The sequence below is a fragment of the Schistocerca gregaria genome, chromosome X (assembly GCF_023897955.1).
Source record: "Schistocerca gregaria isolate iqSchGreg1 chromosome X, iqSchGreg1.2, whole genome shotgun sequence".
Classification (NCBI taxonomy): domain Eukaryota; kingdom Metazoa; phylum Arthropoda; class Insecta; order Orthoptera; family Acrididae; genus Schistocerca; species Schistocerca gregaria.
The window spans coordinates 496,387,745-496,413,997 of NC_064931.1; the positions used below are offsets into that span (position 1 = coordinate 496,387,745).

Below are 26,253 nucleotides of genomic sequence, written 5' to 3' on the forward strand. Positions count from 1 at the left end.
TGCCACAGTTGCTCCTGAGAAAATTTCCGCTTCAGGCAGGGGGAAGTAAACAATTTCAGGGGGTAGAGATCTAGTCCATATAATATACTCTATTAGGTAGAGCAACAGAACGATTAGCAGCAGTAGACATCAGCCGGAAGGAAATGGTTGATGAGGTGAGCACGTCACACTGAGTGTAAAAACACATGTGCATCAGACAGCAAAGGTGTTCACTCTGGCGGTAGGTGCAATGTTAGGCTTGGAAAACATATTGCGTACACTTCAATCACTCATGGATGCAGCTGAAGAATGAGATAGAAAGTAGAATGAGGGAAAAGGCGTTTATGAAATACTACGAGGAATTTTCGAAGGAAATTGGGAAATACGAGGCCACAGTAGTGGCAATCATAACATGAGTTACACAGAATGCGAAAGCGATTCAGGAACTCAAAGCAATGATACGTTCCAGAGCAACCAATCGGAAACAAACGAGTTTCAGCGGCGTTGCTCAGCCACGACTCAACGTTTAAAAGAGACAGAGAAGGTAGTCGTGTGAACTTCCACAGAAATAGAAAAGAGAATTGCACAAGCAGTGTGTAATGAGGACATTAGCTGGATAGGGCCTCTCCCGCGCCAGCAGGTACAGGAGCTCATCAGATTCCGAGAGTACTTCATACACTATGTCCATATGTCTGTTAGCTGCTGTACTTGCCTTGACAGGTACAAATTTACAAATCTTTAACATACCGCAGCGCTTCAGCAACCGTGAATTGTTCAGGTAAACTAAAAAAAAATTACCTTGCAACTGAAGGTTCAAATGGTTCAAATGGCTCTGAGCACAATGGGACTTAACATCTTAGGTCATCAGTCCCCTAGAACTTATAACTACTTAAACCTAACTAACCTAAGGACATCACACATATCCGTGCCCGAGGCAGGATTCGAACCAGAGACCGTAGCAGCAGCGCGGTTCCAGACTGAATCGCCTAGAACCACTCGGCCACAGCGGCCGGCAATCAGCTTATCACCCCCAAGTTTTCTATGTTAGTCTTCAACATTGCTTGTAAGTTGTTATCTGTAATTGTTATATAGAGCCGCTTGGCGCATGTTTTCTGTTTAAGTTGCCGGTTAAGAAGGTAGTCTGACAGACATGATTTTGTTGTTGTTAAGAATGAAGTAGCATATGGCCAAGGTACCGCAGAATGGAGATCTATGGATATAAAAAAGGTCGGTCATAATAATGGATGCAGGTGTTAAGCGTATTATTACTGGGTGTACCAGAATATGCTTCTTATTAACTTTAAAGGAATCGACATTTAGGAATGTATTCTAGGGACCAAACAGATATGAAGTTGCAGTTTATCACTCACGGGCTAGTGACCAATACTGATAACAAAACAACCTTAAAATAGCACACTAACTCTGAGGAGGACTGACTGACTCACTGTGAATAACTGAGTACAGATCGCCGGCCGCGGCGGCCGAGCGGTTCTAGGCGCTTCAGTCGGGAGCCGCGCGTCTGCTACGGCCACAGGTTCCAATCCTGCCTCGGACATGGATGTGTGTGATGTCCTTAGGTTAGTTTGGTTTAAGTAGTTCTATGGGACTAATGACCTCAGATGTTAAGTCCCATAGTGCTCAGAGTCATTTGAACCATTTGAGTACAGAACACACTGATTTTTCTTTTCAGGCTTTACTGTTACTGTTAATTAAGTAAACTTATTTACAAAAAATTTCCTTTCTGTTGTACAGTTGCCTTTAGTGAAGTGACTATTTCACGCAATAACTCACCTTAGAAAATTCGATTGGTACATAAATGAAAAGTGACTTTTTCATTACCTTCTCGAAAAGACTCAAGACAACTCACTTCTAACTTCATACTTATATGGTACATTTTGCGCAACACACTCTGAAGTTCATGACTTGTTGAAAATATCTGTTTGAAGGATTGCTACAATTTTAGCATTAAAATAGTAGGGAATGAGTAGCTGACGTGTTAATTAAAATGTACTGTAGGCCATCTGTGGCATGGTCCTAATTTAGGATTTCTAAGTCACACACACACACACACGGTCTGTTCGGCCCATCGACACAGTTAGGTCCTGGCGGCGTGGGCGGCAAGTAGCAGATCTTAGCGGGTGATGACAGATGTGGACAATGACTGTCCGTGTTAACACGACGGTCATCACTACAGATCGACGCACGAGAGTATGGTCAAAGGAACCGACTTACGGAAATCGTTGTTGAATTAAACTGCTAGCTTGATAGTAACTTAACTTTGGTTCAGACAATACTGTCCAGCAATACAATGGTGGCGACCCAAGTCTGCCTTTCTGAATAATTTGCTCTTTCGTTGGTGCTATAGAGTCAATGTCTAAAAATTTATTTTTGTGTGTTATTGATGAATTAATATGTATATGTGTAATCAGCACATAAAACTCTATGATTTAAGTACTTATCCCACTATTATAATTAAATTGTCGACGCCCTGCAACGATAAACATTTATGACAGGCCCTCTGATGAAATCAGAGCTTAAATTTCCTGTAATCGCCACAGTAATATCAATAATTACTGTTAGTGTTTCGTGGGGATATGCTACCGCTGTCTAATCTGCAACGGTAGTACTGGCAAATGACTATTTGGCTATCCACGGAGTATCGTAGCAAAGTAACCGGTTTTATTTCCGAATACCTCCGACCTCTAGCGATAGAACCCAACATTCTCCACCTCTTCCTCACAACAGAACTCCTTTCTTTATCTTTTCTTTCCTGTGTACCTGGTCATGCTTCCATGAAACAACAGCAGCTCTCATGACAATCCCATCTCGTAACACCCTCACAATACACAATTTTCACACGACATTGTCTTAAGAACACTGAAAATTCCGTCACCCAAACCACTATTCACCAAAGAGGGTTCTTCACTTTAGTAGCACATATAATCTACTATCATCATCATCATCGTCCACTAGAAAAAACAGAGCAGAAATAGGAGAAACAACAACAACAACAACAACAACATACCGCTAACAGCCAAACATTCCTTGTCCGTGAAGGGCGAGAGAATTTAACCGATTGTTAAGGACACTCCAACGTAAGAGAAAGCAATCGGCTGACCTGCTGAGAGGCGATGACGACAGACGAGCAGAGAATAGGCTCCACAAGCCCGGGAGGCCCCGGTGTAGAGCTGCTCACTAGAGATCCCAGCTGGCCGCGAGCGCTGCAACAAACGTAATCCGCTTAGAAATGTTTGTGGCGGAATTTTCTTTTGTTGAGTTTTTATTTTTTCCATTGATATTATCTATGTTACCTGAAATACATAAACTTTTATGTTAGTTAGTGTTGTAAATGTATATTTTATACTGCACTGATGCTATGTTCAAAGAGATTAAAATCTGTAGTATCACAGTAACGGACAGTTCGAGAAAAGCGGTAGGACGCAAAGAAAAGGAGAGTTGGCGTGATGTTTTCTGGATATCGTATACAGTCAACTTGAGGATTTGAATGACTCAGGAACTAACAGTTAGTGGTAAATGTAAAGTAAAGAACGTGTATTTCCAAGTGATTAAAGTTGTTAAGATTCTACGAGTGGTTTACGAGCATCGTTGAGTTGATATGTGAGCTACGTTGTCAAGTCACGTTAATTTGACCACCAGCCATGTTCGACGCCAACGTCCAAAAACCACTCGAACACGGCAGTTGACAGCACTAGCAGTGGAGGGAGAACCAGTGAAATAGTGCAGTCGTTGTTGTAACGCGAAAACTGAGCGATTTGTCAGATGTTCAGATTAACGTTTGTGGAGATGTGTACGGGCGAAGAGACGTGCAACTGTTGAGCAACTGATCGCCCAGATGAATCGAGGGGCTACCAGCAATGTACACTTAACGACCGTTCACCGAGCGTCGTTGTGTATGGGCGTCCACAAGAGGCGCCTGGTTCGTGCACCCATGCACACCACTGTTCATCAGCGACGACTGTTGCAACTTGTACGCCAGCATCGTAAGTTTACGCCCACAGAGTGGTGACAGACGGCCTTTTCAGATGAATCACGTTTCATGCTTTTTGGCGCGGACGGTCCTGCAACAATCGTCGAAGGGTCCAGGCCGGAGGAGGGGCGTTATTGTCTGTGGAATTCCCTGGGCGGTATCTTCATTCTGGAAGTAACAAGGGATAAAAAATATGTATTTGCCTTGGGGACCGTGGACACCCTTATATGCAGTTTGTTTTCTCTCGCCACGATGGCGTCTACCAGCAGGACAATGCAACGTCTCTCTCAGCTGGCATTCTACGTCTACGGTTCGAAGAGCACCAGAATGAGTTTGCCGTCCTCCCCCGCTCATTAAACTCGCCGGACTTAAACTCAACCTATGGTCGATGGGACCACCTCTTTCGGGTTGTACGCACCATGGATCCGCAATAGAGAAACATAGCGCAGCTGGCCACGGCACTGGAACCCGCATTGCTCCACATTCCTGTAGGTATCTTCCAGAACCTGACTCTCTTGCTGAACGTCTCGCAGCGGTCCAGCCGCGTGGGATTAGCCGAGCGGTCTAGGGCGATGGACTGTGCGGCTGGTCCCAGCGGAGGTTCGAAACCTCCCTCGGGCATGTGTGTGTGTGTGTGTGTGTGTGTGTGTGTGTGTGTGTTTGTCCTTAGGATATTTTAGGTTAAGTAGTGTGTAAGCTTAGGGACTGATGACCTTAGCAGTTAAATCCCGTGAAATTTCACACACATTGGAACCTTTTTTTTTTTCGTTGCGGTTCGCAGAAGGTGGTTTTCAGGCTTTTGACGGGTGGATAGATTAATGTGACTGGACGCACGCTGTATAAACGACGAATTACTTAATTACGGTAAGGAACGATTGACTACTAGATTATACTATCGTGATGGCACAGTGCATCTAATTGCCTTATTTGTGTTTTCTGAGCAGTAAACGATCGAGCACTTTCAGGTATGTCGAAAATCGACAATTGTAAATAAACTGAAAACATTAGTCCCATCTGCATATTCCTCCATATATTGCTCCGATTTTATTTGCTCTTTTCATATCCTTTCCATATCCTTTTGGGCATCACAAAATTGCAGCAAAAGTGAATAAAATATACAATCACGTGTAAGTAAGAAGAACCAACAATCAGTTTAAAGACTTTCTCCTCTTATGTAGGAAAAACACCAGACGAATTAACTGGACATTTCATTATTCATTCGGTTTTCCTGAAGCACAGGTGTTTAAGAAGTAACGCTCTGAGTTAATAGCTGGCGCGGTAGCTTGTACCAGACAGTAAGTTAAACTCATTTACGACGGGTACCGTATCAGTTCTACCATCATAAATTGTTAACTGGTGTTTATATAGTTTATCTGAGTGCTTATACGCTATGTGGTCAAAAGTATCCGGAAACCTGGCAGAAAATGACTTACAGGTTCGTGGCGCCCTCCATCGGTAATGCTAGAATTCAATATGGTGTTGGCCAACCCTTAGCCCTGATGACAGCTTCCACTCTCGCAGGGATATGTTCAATAAGGTGCTGGAAGGTTTCTTGGGGATGGCAGCCCATTCTTCACGGAGTGCTGCACTGAGGAGAGATAGCGATGTTGGTCGCTGAGGCCCGGCACGAAGCCGGCGTTCCAAACATCGGAAAGGTGTACTACATGATTCAGGTCAGGACTCTGTGCAGGCTAGTCCATTACAGGGATGTTATTGTCGTGTAACCACTCTGCCACAGGCCGTGCATTATGAGCAGGTGCTCGATCGTGTTGAAAGATGCAATCGCCATCCCCGAATTGCTCTTTAACATTGGGAAGCAAGAAGGTGCTTAAAACATCACTGTAGGCCTGCGCTGTGAGCCACGCAAAACAAGGGGTGCAAGCCCCCTCCATGAAAAACACGACCACACAATAACACCACCGCCTCCGAATTTTATTGTTGGCATTACACACGCTGGCAGATTGCGTTCACCGGGCATTCGCCATACCCACACCCTGCCATCGGGTCGCCACATTATGTACCGTGATTCGTCACGCCACACAACGTTTTTCCACTGTTCAGTCGTCCAATGTTTACGCTCCTTACACCAAGGGAGGCGTCGTTTGGCATTTATCGCCATGATGTGTGACTTATGAGCAGCCGCTCGGCCATGACATACAAATTTTCTCATCTCCCGCCTAACTGTCATAGTACTTGCAGCATCCTGATGCAGTTTGGAATTCCTGTGTGATGGCCTGGATAGATGTCCGACTATTACAGATTACGACCCTGTTCAACTGTCGGCAGTCTCTGCTAGTCAACAGACGAGGTCTGTCTGTACGGTTTTGTGCCGTACGTGTCCCTTCACGTTTCGACTTCACCATCACATCGAAAACAATAGACCAAAGGATGTTTAGGAGTGTGGAAATCTCACGTACAACGTATGACACAAGTGACACCCAATCACCTGATCATGTTTGAAGTCCCTGAGTTCAGCGAAGCGCCCCATTCTACTTTCTCACGACGTCTAAAATGACTAATGAGGTCGCTGATATCGAGTACCTGGCAATAGGTGGCAGCACAATGCATGTGATATGAATAACGTATGTTTTTAGGGGTGTACGGATACTTTTGATCATGTAATGTATGTGAGTTGCGAATGCGATTTTGCTACCGAAATGAGGATTAATGGAGGGAGGACACCTTCCTCAATAGTAAAGGAATGCTGAACGAACTTCCTTCAGCATATTAAATAAGCAATAATTTAACTTAAAAGGATTAATTGAACCTAAACTGCAATTTAGCTCTGGGCTACTTAAAAACGTAAAGCAAACTGCACTTCGAGAGATGTTTGATTTCTGATATTTATCCTCGCATTCCGAAATGAATTATTCTGCTGATAGCGTCACGTGTTAACACTAATATGTTCAATTAAGACCGAACAGTGGTGGGTGTGTTTCAACATACAAGGATGGCATAACAAGCCTTCACAGATTGTTTAGTAACAGTAAAACCATTGCTCTGAATTTCTGCACGAATAAAACTGTTACTGTAGTGAATGACCTCGCAGGTCTTTCCGGCGTGTCTCATGAATTCATGGAGTTACTCTCCCTTCGCACGTTACAAGGCTTGGCTCAAAAAATTGCTCTGAGCACTATGGGACTTAAAACCTGAGGTCATCAGTCCCCTAGATTTAGAACTACTTAAAACTAACTAACCTAAGGACATCACACACATCCAGGCCCGAGGCAGGATCCGAACCTGCGACCGTAGCGGTCGCGCGGTTCCAGACTGAAGCGCCTAGAACCGCTCTGCCACAACGGCAGGCACAAGGCTTGGCGTCCGGAACTCAATTTATTACGATCTTGCTGGTCTTCTCATCCATCAGAACTGGAAAACGCTGACAATGTGCATTTCACGGAATAACAGCGTGAACTCTCAAAAATAAATGAGCATCAAACAGCGTGGAGGGTGCCGGCTGTCGAACTCGGCTATGCCGGGTAAATCACCTGAAACTTGCACCACAAATATTGCGGAAACGGAAAGTGCTATTGATGTGAAGTTTTCACAGAATGGACTGGTAGTCAGGGGCTCGTATTGTTAGCTAATAAACAGATTGTAATAATACTTAGAGTATTTTTGTGCTAACATACGTGTTTTTAAATGGAAAAGTGGCTACTGACATTAACAAACTAAAAGAGGGTGATTTATATTGTCAGTGATGTTTTTTGCAGGACTATAGTGCGAATCGATTACGAGGTTGTATTTTGAAAAGTTTCCACACCCACACTTGTTTCTGCCATTTAACCTGCGTTGTTCCTAGGCACGATGTTATGTTTGCTTACAGTGTGCTTGTGTGTTCCTTGAGTGCACCGCGACTTGCTGCTCAGTCAGTGTGAGAGAGTCCTAACAGTAGATCGTCAGTGGACGATGGGATTTACCAACGCAGAAAAGCCGAAATGCTCATGGTGCATGGGCAATGCAGGAAGAATGCAGTTCATTCTTGTACGGTGTCAGTCTTTGTGAAAAGATATCCCAGTAGACGTCAACCATCTCCACAATTATTAATCAACCTCTTCAACCAGTTACGTGAAAGAAGTAGTGTAACATCTACACAATCTAACAGGAGGAAAGAAGTGACGGCATAAGAGGGGGTAATTAATGTTCTTGCTGCTGTTGCAGCTGATCAGCACATTAGGTCCTGCGCAATCGCACGAGGAAGTTGCAAGAGTCAGGGAAGTGTCCTACGCACTCTGCATCGACATGGGTTCCGTCCATACAGCTCTCTCAGTCATGAGCTGCATGGTAACGGTTATGATAATCGTGGTAACTTCTGTACATGGGCATTAAAACAGGGTTTTCCATACGTATCACGCATCTTATTTAATGGTAAGCCACATTTACCAATCATTGCCAGGAAAACCGCCGAAACACGCAGTATTAGTCTGTTGACAATCTTCATTGGCTTCATCAGGTGGAACATCAGCGCCCGTGGAGTGTAAACGTGTGGTGTGGGATAGTGAACCACCAGATCATAGGCCCATTTTTGATATACGGAACACTGAACGCGCCCAAATATCAAAGGCTCCAAACAGACCATTTTCCACGGATGCAAGAAAGCGTTCCTCTGCAGACTAGGAGGAACTTGTGGTACGAACATGATGGCTGTCCAGCCAATAGGGCTCGAGGTACTGCAGCATATCTTCACGAATTTTTTCCAAGTCCTTGGAGTAGACGCAGAAGACCTGTACTTAGGCTTTCCGGTTCCTCGGATTTGACGCCTGCAGACATTGTTCTGCGTGTAAAGTTAACAGACGCTATCTACAAGGACATACCAACTACAACCGATGATATGCAACGACGTATTGCTGCGCATAAAAATGGACCCAAAAATTCGGCAGAACAGCAGAAAGCACACCATTATCACGGCAGTATTCTAAGCAGTTTAACTCCTTGTAGTATAAAGTGGACGTGTGGGCGACCATCTCATTCACGGCGGCCTGAAAAAGGATACTTTATTATGCACGTACGAGCATTTCGACACACTTATCTTACTTTTTACTTTTATGTAAGCAGTTGGGCATGCGAGTGCTAGACAAGTTTCTCGAAACGCTCCGTACAGCCAATAAACTTCCACTCTGGCATATATTATACGTTCGTCATTCGCTCTAATACGATAGAACATTCACTCACACAATTGTACTGACTGACAGAGGTCGATGTTTACCATACTAAGCGATTAAGAGCACTGCTATTTAACAGGGCCATGTTCTGTGCAACTGAACCATGCGAAATGAATGTTAGTTTCATATTAAAGTGCTAAATGTACTAGGGTACTGAGAAGAATAATATTAAAGAAAAATATTAAAGAAACCACTTACTAATGTTCTGAAAAATTTTGCAGAACATTAGAAAGTGTTTTCCTATTTAATATTATTATCATGTTCTGCTAAGGACCAACGGAAAATTTAGTGAATGTTAAGAAAAAAATAGTTTTATTGTGGACAATCTCCAGTATTCTGTCGACAATGAATTTATAGGCGGTGGAAAACGAACATTAACTAGAGTAGTATTAGGGAAACATTCGGCCAACTCAACTTTAAGGAACATTATTTATTCGTCTGTGATGAATTAAAAAAAAAAACACCTGTAGTTAAAAAGAAACAAAAGATTACGATTGCTATGCTCTAGTGTTCTACCATTGCCGCATCTTGCTCGAAAACATGCGTTATGTGCAACATTTTAGAAAACTTTCTTAGGGAGTAGTTCCAGCTGAAACATGAAATAATGCTGTTATAGCGGCCGTCGTTGAAAACTGCTCTCCTCTGGGGAGCAGTTGTTTATTTTACTTCACAAAGATTACTACACAAGAACTTCCTCCGCTATGTTGGGCTTTCTTCGTTGTTTGTTGCTGAAAAATTAAGTGATTTCTTTCATTTTTTACTTGCTTAAAAACACTGGTGCTAATTATGACATTTACTTTGCAACTGTGTAGGAAATGCGTGAAACTAACTTCGACTAGCTTCCTAACAGAACGGTACCTTATGAAGGGACGCAGCTGCAGATATTAACGTTACCAGTATCTCATTCTTATCAGTGACATCGAGCGAGGTCGTGCAGTTCTTAGCACACTGGACTCCCATTCGGAGGACAAACGACTCTAATTCCCATCTGGCTACTAGATTAAGATTTTCCGTTATTTCCCTAAATAGCTTCAGGAAAATGCCTGATGATTCCTTCGAAAGGGCACGGCCTATTTCCTTCGCTATTTTTCCCAATACGAGCTTGTGCTCGATTCTAATGACCTCGTCATGGACAGGACTAACGCACTAGTCATCCTTTTTCTTCAACAGCGAGACTGCACTGAGGAAAAAAGTACGAGTTTCAGCAAACTGCAGTCTACTTTTTCTGTTTGATCTGGAATATTTTAGACGGGGGCGTGTAGACAAACCCGATGACTTTCAAAAATTCTTAATCTTGGAATTAATCGCTACTAACGATGCCTAGACTCAGATTCTTGAAACACAGTGAAAGGCGATGATCGAACAGTATATCCTTGTACTACAGTTTTCAAGGGGACCATCAGACCAGTTAATCTCTGATGTAGATGGGTGTTCGGTATGTTGTAGAGACACCTGGCCGCTACATGCGACAGCTCCTAGTTTTCGAGGAAATCTAAGTCGAAGTTCAATGCGTACGGGCTATATCCATCATGTTAACTGTGTTCAAACCGAGCTCGTGTAGCACAGGGGCCAAGGTTTACGGTTACCACGCAGGAGGTACAGATTCAACCCCGCCCATGTTTTTCTTTCCTCTTCGTATATAGTATTATTAGATAATGAATGCCACACAAAATTAGAGAAAAAGTCATTTTCGGCGTAGTCATTTCATTAACAAAGCAGTCATTACAACAAACGTATTCCGTAGATTGCAGAATCGTCTTACTCGTTGTCACTTGCATCGATTGCTGTGCTAGAGCAGAATTCTGGATCGTATTTGTTGTAAAAGCAACCGAAAGAAATTCGTCGAGCACCATGCACAATTGAAGAAAGCTACTGCATTGCAGGCGCACAGATTTTTCAGAATCGGAACCAGAAAACACAGTTCGCTTAAATTAAAAAAAAAAAAGAAATAATCGTTATTAGATGCGAACTACGTGTATTTGATCATTTCTGTGAAAGCAAATACACTTCATTGATGCAGAGTTAAAGAACATATTTTTTATGAAACCACCTCTCGAAGTGATTTCTCCAGTAGTCTTCAGCAAGACGGGCGCAAATTGAAATTTTTGCGCGAAAATTTTAACGTGTCTGTAGAAACGAATGTCACAGATTTACAGATTTGGCTAAGTACAGTGCATTTGGGGGGGAGGGGATGAGGTTTAGGCTGTAGGTGCACGCTTTACTGTCATCTATAAAGATTTTATGGTGATGTGTCCGATCGGACAGTCATAGCCACGAATCAATAACGTGAAGAAATTCTCCTCCTCCCAGGTGGGGAAGAGTGATAGATTTTAAAAATCTCTCGTACAGCAGTTTCATGAAGCTACCTGATTTGATACAGGTCACAGATACATTTTTTAATTTATAAATGAAATCGTCAATTCGTTTTTGAACAAATCAAACCAGTTTCCCATATGGTTGTTGCATAAATAAGGAAAAGTAAGGCAACACTATTCCTGATGCTGTTATACTCTGCTGTGAATGAATGACTAATCTTGTTCCCCAAGGGATTCATTGTGCATGTATTGGTACTGGCAACCGGTTTGCTCGATATTAATTACATAAGTGAGTTCAAAGTTAATCTTTCTGGAATCCTTCCGCAGTTGCTAATACTTGGTCCATCGTTGCCGAACTGTTTGCGGCAGTCCTAATATTTATAATTTTAACTACCAACCACAAGCGGAATACACATCTAATCAAAGTGTGCTATATCTATTGAATTATTAATGAAATTACTAAGGCGAAAATTATTTGGAATAACTTAGCGTCACATATGCTAGTTAAGTATACTAAGTACGATGAAAATGAAAACACGGACCGGGATTGAACCCACACCAACAGCGTGGCACACGTAAAGATTAGCCCCTGCTCTCCGCTCGCTCGGTAGATACACAATAAACATGACGGATACAGCACGTATGTTTTAAACTTCAACATCACTCTTCTCGTAAACTACGGTCCGTTGCATAAAAAGCCTCTAGTCAGCACTGGTGTCTCTGCAACATGCGTAAGAGTCACCAAAATCGGTGATTAACAGGTCTGATGATCCCTTGTCAGACTGAAATATAAATTTCAAGAAATGATGGGCACAAAGGCTCTAGGAGCGTTCTTCTACGAGAAAGGAATGTCAAGAATTCATCCGTATCGGTTTCATGCAGTTTTTACGAATGTGCCTTATCTCTGAGAAGGAATTTCGTCCAAATAAACACGAAAAAGATCATTGGGTTTGAAAAGCACTGACATGAGCAGGCTGTGACACTACGAAGAATGAAATGAACAAACGAATCTGAAGACCAGGTAGTCCGAAGCAGGCCAGCAGCACGCCCATGTGCGCGCGCGCTGTAATCTCTATCAGTTGATCATCAACATCATAGTTGACCGAGGAGCAGACAATACTTTCCGCGGTCTCGCAAAAGCGGCCTCGTGTATCATAGGCTGCTGGCAGTAATGAAGTCATTAACTACTCAACACTACACAGTATGTTCAAGGACGCTAAACGAGAATTTTGGCAAATATTATTACGCGAACAGGCGAATATCCTGCTAAAAGGTAAGGCTGCCTCAAAGGGAATGTTGGTTCGAACACCACAATGGCATATTTCAAGTGTCGCCTTTGCCTTATCTACACTCCTGGAAATTGAAATAAGAACATCGTGAATTCATTGTCCCAGGAAGGGGAAACTTTATTGACACATTCCTGGGGACAGATACATCACATGATCACACTGACAGAACCACAGGCACATAGACACAGGCAACAGAGCATGCACAATGTCGGCACTAGTACAGTGTATATCCACCTTTCGCAGCAATGCAGGCTGCTATTCTCCCATGGAGACGATCGTAGAGATGCTGGATGTAGTCCTGTGGAACGGCTTGCCATGCCATTTCCACCTGGCGCCTCAGTTGGACCAGCTTTCGTGCTGGACGTGCAGACCGAGTGAGATGACGCTTCATCCAGTCCCAAACATGCTCAATGGGGGACAGATCCGGAGATCTTGCTGGCCAGGGTAGTTGACTTACACCTTCTAGAGCACGTTGGGTGGCACGGGATACATGCGGACGTGCATTGTCCTGTTGGAACAGCAAGTTCCCTTGCCGGTCTAGGAATGGTAGAACGATGGGTTCGATGACGGTTTGCATGTACCGTGCACTATTCAGTGTCCCCTCGACGATCACCATAAGTGTACGGCCAGTGTAGGAGATCGCTCCTCACACTATGATGCCGGGTGTTGGCCCCTGTGTGCCTCGGTCGTATGCAGTCCTGATTGTGGCGCTCACCTGCACGGCGCCAAACACGCATACGACCATCATTGGCACCAAGGCAGAAGCGACTCTCATCGCTGAAGACGACACGTCTCCATTCGTCCCTCCATTCACGCCTGTCGCGACACCACTGGAGGCGGGCTGCACGATGTTGGGGCGTGAGCGGAAGACGGCCTAACGGTGTGCGGGACCGTAGCCCAGCTTCATGGAGACGGTTGCGAATGGTCCTCGCCGATACCCCAGGAGCAACAGTGTCCCTAATTTGCTGGAAAGTGGCGGTGCGGTCCCCTACGGCACTGCGTAGGATCCTACGATCTTGGCGTGCATCCGTGCGTCGCTGCGGTCCGGTCCCAGGTCGACGGGCACGTGCACCTTCCGCCGACCACTGGCGACAACATCGATGTACTGTGGAGACCTCACGCCCCACGTGTTGAGCAATTCGGCGGTACGTCCACCAGGCCTCCCGCATGCCCACTATACGCTCTCGCTCAGAGTCCGTCAACTGCACATACGGTTCACGTCCACGCTGTCGCGGCATGCTACCAGTGTTAAAGAGTGCGATGGAGGTCCGTATGCCACGGCAAACTGGCTGACACTGACGGCGTCGGTGCACAAATGCTGCGCAGCTAGCGCCATTCGACGGCCAACACCGCGGTTCCTGGTGTGTCCGCTGTGACGTGCGTGTGGTCATTGCTTGTACAGCCCTCTCGCAGTGTCCGGAGCAAGTATGGTGTGTCTGACACACAGGTGTCAATGTGTTCTTTTTTCCATTTCCAGGAGTGTATATCTATATGGTTACTCTGCAATTCACACTTAAGTGCCTGGCAAAGGGGTTCACTGAACCATTTTGATACCATTTCTCTACCATTCCACTCTCGAGTGGCGCGTGGGGAAAAAGGAACACCTAAATCTTTCCGTTCGAGCTCTGATTTCTCTTATTTTATTATGATGATCATTTCTCCCTACGTAGGTGGGTGTCAACAAAATGTTTACGCATTCGGAAGAGAAAGTTGGTGATTGAAATTTCGTAAATAGATCTCGCCGCAAAGAAAACCGCCTTTGTTTCAGTGACTGCCACCCCAACTCGCGTATCATACCAGTGACAATCTCACCCCTATTGCGCGATAACACCAAACGAGCTACCGTTCTTTGCACTTTTTGAATGTCCTCCGTCAATCCTACCTGGTAAGGATCTCACACCGCGCAGCAGTATTCCAGCAGAGGAAGGACAAATGCAATGTAGGCTGTCTCTTTAGTAGGTTTGTCGCATCTTGTAAGTGCTCTGCCAACAAAGCGCAGTCTTTGTTTCACCTTCCCCACAATGTTATCTATGTGGTCTTTCCAATTTAAGTTGATCGTAATTGTAATTCCTAGGTATTTAGTCGAACTGATAGCCCTTAGACTTGTGCGATTTATCGTAAACCGAAAATTTATTGGATTCCTTTTAGTACCCTGAAGTTTGAACCGCTTTACCCACCTAGTTTTAAGAACTACAGTTTAACGTGGACTCTGGACCATGGTATACGAATAAAATTCGAAACGTTCTTGTTTCCACTGATATAAACATCTATAGTATTATTGGATGGGGCCAAGTCGGGACCATATAGAGGACGATCGATGAGAGTGAACCCAAGGCGTTGGATTGCTGCAGGTGTCGCAGCGCTCTGGTGTGGTCTACCATTGTGGTGCCCCATGTGTGGACGAACTCTTCGATTTCGTGCTTTCGCTTTTCTGAGGCTCTCCCACGCACCGACATAGTTACGTTACACACCGCCACGTCACACACAATAATTCGGAGTCCTCTAGCGGCAGAGGGTTGCAACTTGCGTTAGTGAAGCGGAAAAGTCGACCGAGAAAATGCATGACATGTATTCTAATACCTCAACCGATGCTGAGAACAGAATATAAAATTCTGAGGCATTACTTTTTAGCACGCCCTCGTAGACGCTGAACATGCTCCGGTAGCAAACGCTACAGAGGAGGCATCATGCAACACTAAGGGCCTGCAGCGTTAATTTCGAGAACGTATGTTCCAAGTAGGGTCGGGCAATATATATTACTTCTTCCCACATTTTATTGCGAAATGACCGCGACGAGGAAATCCGAGAAATTACGGAAAGGGTGAAAAACGATGGTACCGTGTGTGTGTGTGTGTGTGTGTGTGTGTGTGTGTGTGAGTGTGTGTGTGTGTGTGTGTGTGTGTGTGAGTGTGTGTGTGTGTGTGTGTGTGTGTGTGTGTGTGTGAGAGTGAGAGTGTGTGTGTGTGTGCTGCTTGCATCTAGGAGTTATTGTATTGTTTGTCTTTCATTTCGTGGGTGACTCCGTTGTGCTGCTTCCCGAGCTCCCGGCGCTGGGAGAAAACGGTGCTCCGTTTAACGCGGGTGCGAGGCCGCGGATGGGAAGGAGACACCTCGGACAAGGACGGCGAGGTTCTGCGGCGCTCTCACTGCCGCCCCCGGCCAGGGAAAGCCCGCCTCTGACCACGAGGCGCCGCCACCAGCTTATCCGAATACACCGGCTGCCGCACTCTTCGTAACGCTACTCGTCTCCTCACTGCTTGCAACATACGCATTTAGCGCAGTGTTATAAACCTACATCTACGTGATTACTCTCCAGTTCTCACTTACGTGTTTGGTAGAGGGTTCGCAGAAACACTATCAGGCTATATTTCGACCGTTCAACTCTCGGTTAGCACGTGGTTCAAATGGCTCTAAGCACTATGGGACTAAACATCTGAGGTCATCAGTCCCCTGGACTTAGAACTACGTAGACATAACTAACCTAAGGTTATCACACTCATCCATGCTCGAGGCAGGATTAGAACCTGCGACCGTAGCAGCCGCGTGGTTCCAGACTGAAGCGCATAGAACCGCTCGGCCACAACGGCCGGCAAACACTTGGTAAAGTTCAAGTGGGAAAAGCCCTTATCGCTGTGGCGAAAAACGCTTTTGTTCTAATAACTACCACCTCAAGTCGCTTATAATATCTGAGACGTTCTCTCACCTACCTCACGCTAATACAAAAGGATATGTACTTCTTTGAACTATTCTGTGTCCTCCAGCAGTCTTACATAGCGAGCAGTAATCCGGAAGACAAGCGTAGTATTTTTAGTCTCTTTGTAGATGTGTCGCATCTTCGAAGTATTCTGCCAATGAGAGGCAGTCTTTGCTTCTCTTTCCCCACTACACTTCCTCTACGATGATTGCAATTTAAATTGTCCGTAACTGTAATCTCGAAGTATTTTTTATATCCCCTTTTAAATTTGTTAGGTTCAGTTGTGAAACCAAAATTTAGCGGAATTTTTTCTAATGCTAATGTGGAGAACCTCATTTTTTATTGCTCACGGCTAATTGCCGCTTTTCTTACCACTTACATCTCTTGTAATTAATTTTGTAATTCATATTCATCCTCCGATGAGTTTAGGGATGGTACGTTTTCAGACATTCGTCTCTAGCCAGCTCGAGCAGAAGTTGAATATATTTTCGTATTCCATTTTTAAATGATGGCATTCACTTTTTAAGTGCTACTGTCTATTTATGAAACTAAAAAATGAACTCCAGAACATTAAAGTTTTCGCAAATGGGAAAACATGATCCAAGGCACATCACAGCCATGTACCTAGGAACAAATAATCGATTGAAATTTAAAAGTGTTGCAATCGAGACAATCTTTCCAGTGATGCTTTTAATCGTTTTCTGTTATATTATTACTCTACTACGTCCCAATAATCAGTAAGTGAAATCAAATTAAGCAAACTATTATCAAAAACCAGTTACAAGTTAAATACACTTTGAAATAGAAGCTGTTGGCAACTAACAAATATTTGCATTGTGAAGACAGGCAAAACTTAAGACAGTAAAGAAATTGCGTTCATTTGCAACTATTACAAGTTCCATGGTAATAGATCTTTTTCTGTTTCACGCAAGTGAATAATGAAAAATGTACTGCTGCTAGCTTACGAACAGTATTTAGATGTGTACAACGCGAAATATTTATAAATTCTGCACAAAACATAACCTCATGTCTCAGAAAAACAAAAAATGTAGCAAATGGCAGCAACTGCTTATGGCGGTCTCTAGTGCGCATCCCTCCATGTGATTCTGTATCAGTCACTAGTCTGATGTACCGACCAAAAAACATGTATTTCTAGGTACACTATCCTCTAGGTACTACACACTCTCCTGCTGGACGATAAACGACACCATCTGCAAACAATCTAAAAGAGCTGCTCATATTATCTCCTAAATAGTTTGTATGGACCAGTAACCGTAGAGGGTCTCCAACACTTCCTTGGAGAGCTGCAGGTTTCATTTCTGTTTTACTCGATTACTTTCCGTCAGTTACTACCTTTCCTAGGGGAAATCACGCCGGCCGCAGTGCCGAGCGGTCTGGAACCGCGCGACAGCGACAGTCGCAGGTTCGAATCCTGCCTCGGGCATTGATGTGTGTGATGTCCTTAGGTTAGATAGGTTTAAGTAGTTCTAAGTTCTAGGGGACTGATGACCTTAGGAGCTAAGTCCCATAGATCTCAGAGCCATTTGAACCATTTAGGGGAAATTACGAATCCAGTCAGACAACTGCGACGATGCTCGGTAGGCACACAATTTGATTAGATGTGGAGAAATGAGGAACGGTACCAAAATCATTCTGGAAATCTAAAAATATGGAATCAGTACGGCATCCCTTCTCGAGATCAATCATTATTTCGTGAGAATAATGAGCTAGTTGTGTTTCACAATAACGATATTTTCTGAATCCGTGTTGGTTGTGTGTCCACAGATCGTTTTCATCAAGGTATTTCATAATGATGTGGGACAGTGTAGGTCCCAAAATTCTGCTACAAATTGATGTCATTTATATGGGTCTATAATTCAGCGAATTAATTCTATTTCCTAGTTTGTGTATGATGTGACCAGTGCCGGTGGACTTGCCTTTATTAAGTTTTTGAGTCGCTTGGCTACACCGGAGATATCTACTTCCTTGTTACGCATCCTGGCAGCTGCTCTTCATTAGAATTCTGGAATACATACTTGTACCTTCTTTGGTGCAGGCGTTTCGGAAAACAGTGCTTATTAATTGCGCTTTAGTGGAGCTATCGTCGGTAGTATTACTATTTCTTTCAGCAGTTAAAGTATTGACTGTATCTTTCCGCTGGTATACTTTACGTACGACCAGAACCTCTATGTATTTTCTTCCAGATTTCGTGACAGAGTTCCATTGTGGAAACTGTTAGATGTATCTCTCATTGAAGTTCGGGCAACGTGATTAACACTACAGTGGGGACCAGAATTCAAATTAGAAAATTTGAAAGGCTGTTATGAGATGTTTTCTGAGTATTTTTATGCTAGGGACTCACAGTCGCCTATTTCTCGTAACAGAGTAATTGCATTGCGTGTGATTTCTTGCACCTATTTATGTTTGTATCTATATTGCAATGAAGACATCTCCACAACGTTGTAAATGAAACAAACTTGTTCCATTCAATCACCGTGCTTGCTGTTGACAACATCAATGCCAACTTTGGTTTTTCGCGCCCGAACATACATTCAGTACAGCTCAGTTCTGTCTCAAGGTTGTCTGTCGGGATTTGTTTCTTGAACGTTAACAGCGATAAACAGCAATATGGATAGGTTTGCTGATCAATAGTTTACCGATAAGCACCTCAGGTGTATTTTCACGAAATACAAACGATGGCATCCACGTGGAACAAAAGTAATTGGGGAAATAAACCGAATAAATTATAATTACATTATTACCCCACAATGAGCCACTGAAGACCAAATACCTCTTACACCAAAGTACTCAGAAAATATCTCAGAGCAATCATCAAATTTTTGTGGATGGAATTCGCGTGCAGACTCTAAATTCGCCCAAAAAATTTCTCTATCTGGCCTAGAAGAGGTATTATTAAAAATGTACGTTTTTCGTTATATAGATACATGTTTCTTAATAACCCGAGTTAAGTATCCATTCGCTTTCCAGAGTAGTTTTTAAAGTAGCCGAGTTGAATTTGTTTCATTCAGATTGATAGTCCGTAATATCGCGCCGTCCTAAAACTCTGTAATGAAGGTTTGTAAGCTGTCTTCTCATCCATGTTCAACTGCTAAGAGACTTATGTGTCCATACTGTTACTAAAGAGGAAAGTGGGATTCTAGGAGATTAAAAGTTTACAAAATAGCTGACACCATGGCTATACCAGTAGTAGTACGGTACACTTGGAAATGTGGAACCTCTCGATATAATCTGTGTTTTGACCCATGACGCCATCAAAATAGCAGAAAAACTACTCGTGAAATCCAGTGTGCCTTAAATGTAATATTACAGAAATTATAGTTATTTTTGGGGCATCACGTTCGTTCGCGTCACGGAGTTACAACTAAAATGTCACATTTCAACCTAACCTAACCTAGGGCTACGCCGCAGATCACCGCAACCTAAATTCCAAAACTAATATAAAAACGAAATAAATATTTTCAGGGTTCTCTATTATCTCTGATTGTGCACTTATGACTTCACATGACAACATAAATACTTCACGGGTCAAAGGCATCGTCCAGTATCAGTAGCTTTAATCTACGCCATTTAGAGTACAAGTTCTTACAGCTCGGGTATGACGTCACGTGTTTCTGGCTGAGCCGTTAACTCAGTCTCCAGTGAAGTCGTTGACTAATACTGCATTGACGACTGATAAATATCAAGCACTACATTTCACTTTGATGGTCCACCTGATATGAGTGATTTTATTGAGAATTATGTTGCCACGCTGTTAAAGAAAATTGCAAGTTGCTGAATTTGTTTTCAAATATATTGCATGAGGAGACAAACAGTAAGTTACACATTATACAACAGGCCAAGTAACTTCTACTACACTCCAGAGTGACACAGATATACATGACAGTATTCCTCAGTGTAGTCACAAATTCTCTGTAAATTCAGTTTCTGGACGACAGAAATCTGCTCCTTTGTCACGCTGTCATTCGGTAACCTCTGTGTTAGCGTCCTCATCGTTGAAAAATCCGCTCAGACGTCCTTTCAGCTTGCCGAAAAGATGGAAATCGCATGGTGGAGAAGCTGGAATGAACAGCGGATCAGTATGATCACGACTATGCGACCTTCGTCATATTCTTGGCACCATCTCTCAGCTGGATGCGACAGTGTATTTGATCCAAATACTGCCAGAATTTCACGGTGAGTGTGTGCAATTTAGATGTTTTGCCGTAAGAATTGCATCGTCCCACGTACTTCAACTACGGAATACGTTTCCAGTTTCCGCGTCATTTCACTTCCACGCACTGATGCGCCTGTTACCTTTACCGCAGCACAATTGTGTCTACAGGACACTCGGAACATGTACACTCTTCTGACAATGCACCATTTTATTGGGTAACGGTCTCAACGTGGTACGACATGTATAACTTACTTTCTGAACTACCGACGTATCAGATGTAAAATAGTGTGCTTCATTGTAGGAAAGGCTTATTTCCGCTGATCTCATTTTATCATCATATCGGGCTTCCTCCTTTAACATTGTCGCTTAAGCAGGCAGTATGTGTAGACATGTTGCAAGGGTGGAGCGGAATCTAGGGCCAATATCTAGTATTGTGCTATAGTTGTGTTTTATCGTAGGAAGCGTGAGACAGCCGGTTTGGAGAGGTTCCTCTGTCATCTCGAAATGGTGTGTCGGTAGAGAACTTCCCAGAACGGACAGCGCCAGCATTTGCGAGCGATAGTTCATTTCTTTTTGTTATAGTGAATGGGTTTGCGTCTCGTAATCCCACGCAATAGACGTTTTCTCGAGTGCAGAGTGGAGCAATGACTATAGAGACGTCGAATGCTACGACATGGAAGACAGTGAGTTCAACAACGCTTACAGTGTGCTAAATCGCCTAGTGGTCTTATCGATATACCTCGGATATTCTTATGCCACGTCAGAAGCTTTTTAGTGTGACGCCGAGATACGGTGCGACGTTAAGCAGTATCTTCGAAGGTGTACGTGCAGGGAAATTGAGTCCACATCTGTGCTTCGATCCTGGCTAAAAGGCCAAGAAGCCCTTATTTAATAGCCAAAATACTAACATCGCAATTAAGCTCTGAAGTTGACACGATGCTGACCTGACAGCCGCCGTATTTTCATCTCACAACGGCGGCATTGATTGCAATCGGCACATTACTCTCCCAGCCGTTGTCATCGTTCCGAACTTCAACCGGTCTCACAACACGAGTGCACCCCTTTACCGTCAATTCAACAAGGTAAACTCATTCACATTAATGGGAGTCGAATCTGGATTTTTCACTTTTCTCTACATTTAATGAAAATTCAGATCATACAAAATATTGCTGTTGGCATCATATTTCACAATGAATTACACAAATGACGTTACAATGAAGCAAGTTCGGATACAAACATAGCATATGAGAACATACAGAAATGGGCCAAAGAAGCTTACGTCAAACGCAACTCTAATAGCAACAACTAGCAGCACCCGAGTGCATTAGTACAAGTTACGAAGTAAATCCATGATAAACAATGCAAAATATCGAGTGGCGCGGTTTCAGAAAAGTAAACGCCACGAAGATAACTAACTGACCGGCCATCGTCGCTACGCCGAACGCCGAACCGGTGCGTGTTGGCCGCAATAAAGTACGTACCAAAACGTCGCACAGTTTTACGCTTGCTGTAAGCGTCCTCACTTACTGTAAAATCAAAACACGCTGCGCCTACTACCTGACCACAGTATTATTGCACTTTGCCTCCCGTGAGCGTTATCGGGAACACGCAATGACGACACAGTACAGAAGTACAGTGGTGGCTAAGGAGAGCAGTTCGCAGTACGAACGATTTCAAGACAGCTGTGTAAATACTATCAAGTGGTCCAGCGTGTCATTATGAAATATTACGATAAAAGCTCACGATAAGCCGACCCAAGCGCCCTCACTTCCAGTGCAACAATATTGTTGTCGACTAATAAGTGCATTTAAAGCAAGCAGACTTCAAGGAGATAACACACTGCCATTGAACTTACCGAGCAAACGAAGAGAATATCAACGATATTTTTCTTTGTCTATTGTATTTCAACGCTGCACGCTGAGGAAACATCCACCACTCATTGCGTTGAGGTCTCTAACTTGCCCACAGCTAGCAATGGTACAGTATATCGTAATTTGAGTCCGAAGTCGCATGCAGAACGTTACTGAGAAAGGTGAATATTACTCTCATTTTGGCCCTAACAGTTACATAGGGTATAAAAATAAGTTATGAGATAGTGGACTCAACCTACTGCAATTTCAAAAAGCTGCGCAATTTGTAGCTCTTCCGAGAAAAAAGTTGTTCGTTAATGGAATATATGTTTGACGAGCAACATTAAAATGAAATGCATTTATCAAATGATATTCTGATGATTCGTTATAGATTAGAACATAAATTAAGCAAAATCCACTACGAATCAACTAATATCATAGATATCCGAGTTACCGAGGGTCAGTCGCGAAAGATATAAGAACCCTTTTATTTTGTGAATTGTTCAAGACATCGAAACGATGCTTTCGATAAATGATATTACGAAGAGGGGTGCGTAATTTCGTTACACACTTGATGAACCTTAATCCTATATTTACCAAGAGAAGAAAAACCAAACAATTTTTATAGAGGAACGGTACACTTTTCTTAGCGAAATTCCAAAACTTTTGAAATGCTTGTAAATGTTGATGATAAAGATGAAACATTCCGAAAAGTACTGAATAACGTATTCTGCTTGAAAGGCAAGGCGGTTGGGATCCGCCATTGTGGTGTAAACACCGCAAGAGGGGTCCTCATGTCGGCTCCACAGATTTATGAAGGCGTCTGATATTTTACTTGTACGCTCAACAGAATTAGCAAGACGTTTTATCATCTGACACCTCATTCGTAGCCCCTTGTTTGCCTGCAGACATTTACACCAACAAGGAGAGTTTACGTATGCTACTTGTATATATTCACTGTAAAAAAATTTGAAAAAACATCAATGCGAAAGTATAGGGTTTATCCGGTTCGCCAGTGCCCAATGACCCAGGCACTTGTAAGAATTATCAGGACATTACTCCGATCACTTATCTGAAACATTTTAAGTAAGACCACTGAACTACCAAATTATCTGTTGGATGGAGCCAACAGGTACTGTGATTTAACTTCGTAGTATTGGCCTATCTTCTTGTGTATAGTGACTGAGTGTAAGCACGAGAGCCCTGGTTAGCGGTGATTACACCGCAACATTGGACTGCAGCCACCATACTTCTCAATTTCAACATTTAACTGACGCTTTCGTGAGAAGTTTAGACGCCAAGGTTAACAAGCGCTATATCACTGCTACTGTAATCGTTTTTTCGAAAGCTTTCGAATTGTGTTAAGAAAAGTATACCGCTCCATTTCACAAATCAAACTTGCTTAATCATCTCGGTAGATGAAAGATTTAAGGATATTAATTGTGGAACAGAATTACGTGTCTCTATGGTTACTATCACCTGTCAAAAGTGTTGTTTCAGAATTCTGAGCGTTGACCGATTAAAAGGTGTTTCGTCTTAAGTGAGTCATTATGTACAACACCACTCTTAAAAAATAAGTATCGCAGATAAACAGCTGTAATATACACTTATGAGCCAAAACATTATAAACACTGCCAACAGCGAAGCAATGCCGATGTTGGTGTTCGCAGAAATATTTGGTTTAGATTAGATTAGATAAACTTTTGGGCCGTGTACCCATAGTAAGGAGATCGTCAACAACGTTCAGTACACTGAGGTACGTATGATAATTCGAATGCAATAGTAGCCACGCCTCATGAAAGAATAACTCATCCGTTCATTAAATATCATCTTGCATTATGGATGCTGTATGAGCATCGCGCATTAATGTATCACCACGCACGCAGGTTTGCGCAGCTTGCAACAACAATTACAGATATATTTAATAAATTTCAGACTAGGTTTGTACAGCATTCATTACGGAAAGTTATGATTCAGTGCTATGATACGTTACTGCTGTAACTACCATGAGGTATGTTATGTAAATTTCATTCTATGCAGCATTTTAACCTACTGATCTTTTCTGATGAATTAATTCTCTTAGCTATTACACTTGAGTGCAAAAACATACAGGGAATTATCTGGATGGAGAGGAAATCGGTAATTTGATGTACAAGTACATACAAGCAAATGATCACAATTTCAGAAAAATTAATGATTTATTCAAGATAAAGAGCTCCAAGAAATGAAGTCAGCAACGCGTTGGCCCATATCTGACCCTCACGCAAGCAGTTATTCGTCTTGGTATTGACTGACAGTTGTGGGATGTCCTCCTGAGGGATATAGTGTCGGACTGTCCAACTGGCGGGTTAGATCGTCAGAATCCTGAGACGGTTGTAGGGCCCTGACCAGAATGCTCCAAACGTTCTCAGTTTGAGAGATCCAGCAACCTTGATGGCCAAAGTAATGTTTGGCAACCACGGAGATAAGCAGTAGAAACACTCGCAGTGTGTGGGCGGGGATTACCTCTCTGAAATGTAAGCCCAGGTTGGCTTACCTCGAATAACAACAAAAGGGGCGTAGAATCTCGTCGTCGCACCGCTGCGCTGTAAGGGTGCAGCGGGTTACAACCAAACAGGGCGTGCTATGGAAAGAAATGGCACCTGGTGGTCGGGTCATAAGTCAGGTAGGCATCCCACTGTCAGGGGGGCCTTCGAACATATCTTGGCTGGTCATCGGCGCTCATTTCGAAGCAGAACTCATCAATTCTACTCCAGTCAATGATACCAGGCCGACTAAATCATTCGAACTTTCTGAAATTTGAATAATTCTTTGGTCTGTACAAGTGTATCACATCTACCGATTTCCGTCCTATTCGGGTAATTACTTCTGGTGCGTCCTGCTTTTGTCTTGAGAGTGTAATTGGCCCGAATATGACCGTGAAGTGCAGTTGAAATCCTTTTACGTTATTGAGTTAAACGATCTTGACATTACAATAAAAAATTTGTGTGTGAGTGCATGCTTTCTCGGCGAATTTCATACATGAAGTCTTCACGGGTTGTCAGCCGAGTAGCGTCGTCGTCTCGTAGCAACGTTTCGATGGAATGCGTCTCCATAATCTTCAGGCGAAGTGATCGCGAAAAGTTGCTACGAGACGACGACGCTACTCGGCTGACAACCCGTGAAGATTTCATATATAAATAAAAATTTTACACACCACTGCGATCGTGCATCCATAATTTAAGCACGTTAAATTTCATGAAATAATGAAATGTAATTACATTTTATCTATTTTGGCCCCCCCGCCCACCCACCTCCATTGCTTCGGTACGTTTCAGTGAATTCAATTGATGACGTTTTCTGTACCAGGTCTAAATGATTTGCTGCTGCTGCTTCTGCTGGCAAAGAAAAAAAGCAACGGAATCCAATTCCTTCCCCTGTACGCATCCTAACGTGCTAAAATTTGACGGTAGCAAACATGGCGCGGGTTATCGGGAAACCACCTCCATACCCTAAGTCGCTATTCGACGCTTCTGTGAGACGGTGGACTGTGAGGTATGCCGGTTCGAACCCTTATAGTGCAAGACTTTCACTGCCAGGTTTGGCGTGCAAGGGGAGGAGATTGATCACCAACCTGTCCGCAGTGTATCAAAGTGAGGGCATGTGACACTGTTGATGGTGATCCGTCCGTCGAATGCGGCATTAAGCTCGGTGACTCCCTTGGTGCTGTTCTAGAGGAGTAGGCTGTACGCCGACACCGCGTTTAATCCATTCCCTTCCCTCCATTGGTAACACAAACCTTACATTACAGCGTACAACTAGT

At 43.4% G+C, this 26,253-nt stretch overlaps 1 protein-coding gene across 1 annotated transcript in view; it reads right to left on the minus strand.

Annotated features, from left to right (window-relative positions):
• Positions 1 to 26,253, minus strand: part of LOC126299101 (homeotic protein female sterile) — a 499,343-nt gene that overhangs the window by 152,929 nt on the left and 320,161 nt on the right. The window contains exon 3 of the mRNA XM_049990775.1: positions 3,098 to 3,200. The gene's annotated coding sequence lies outside the window, so the exon portion shown is untranslated. The remainder of the gene's footprint in view (positions 1 to 3,097; positions 3,201 to 26,253) is intronic.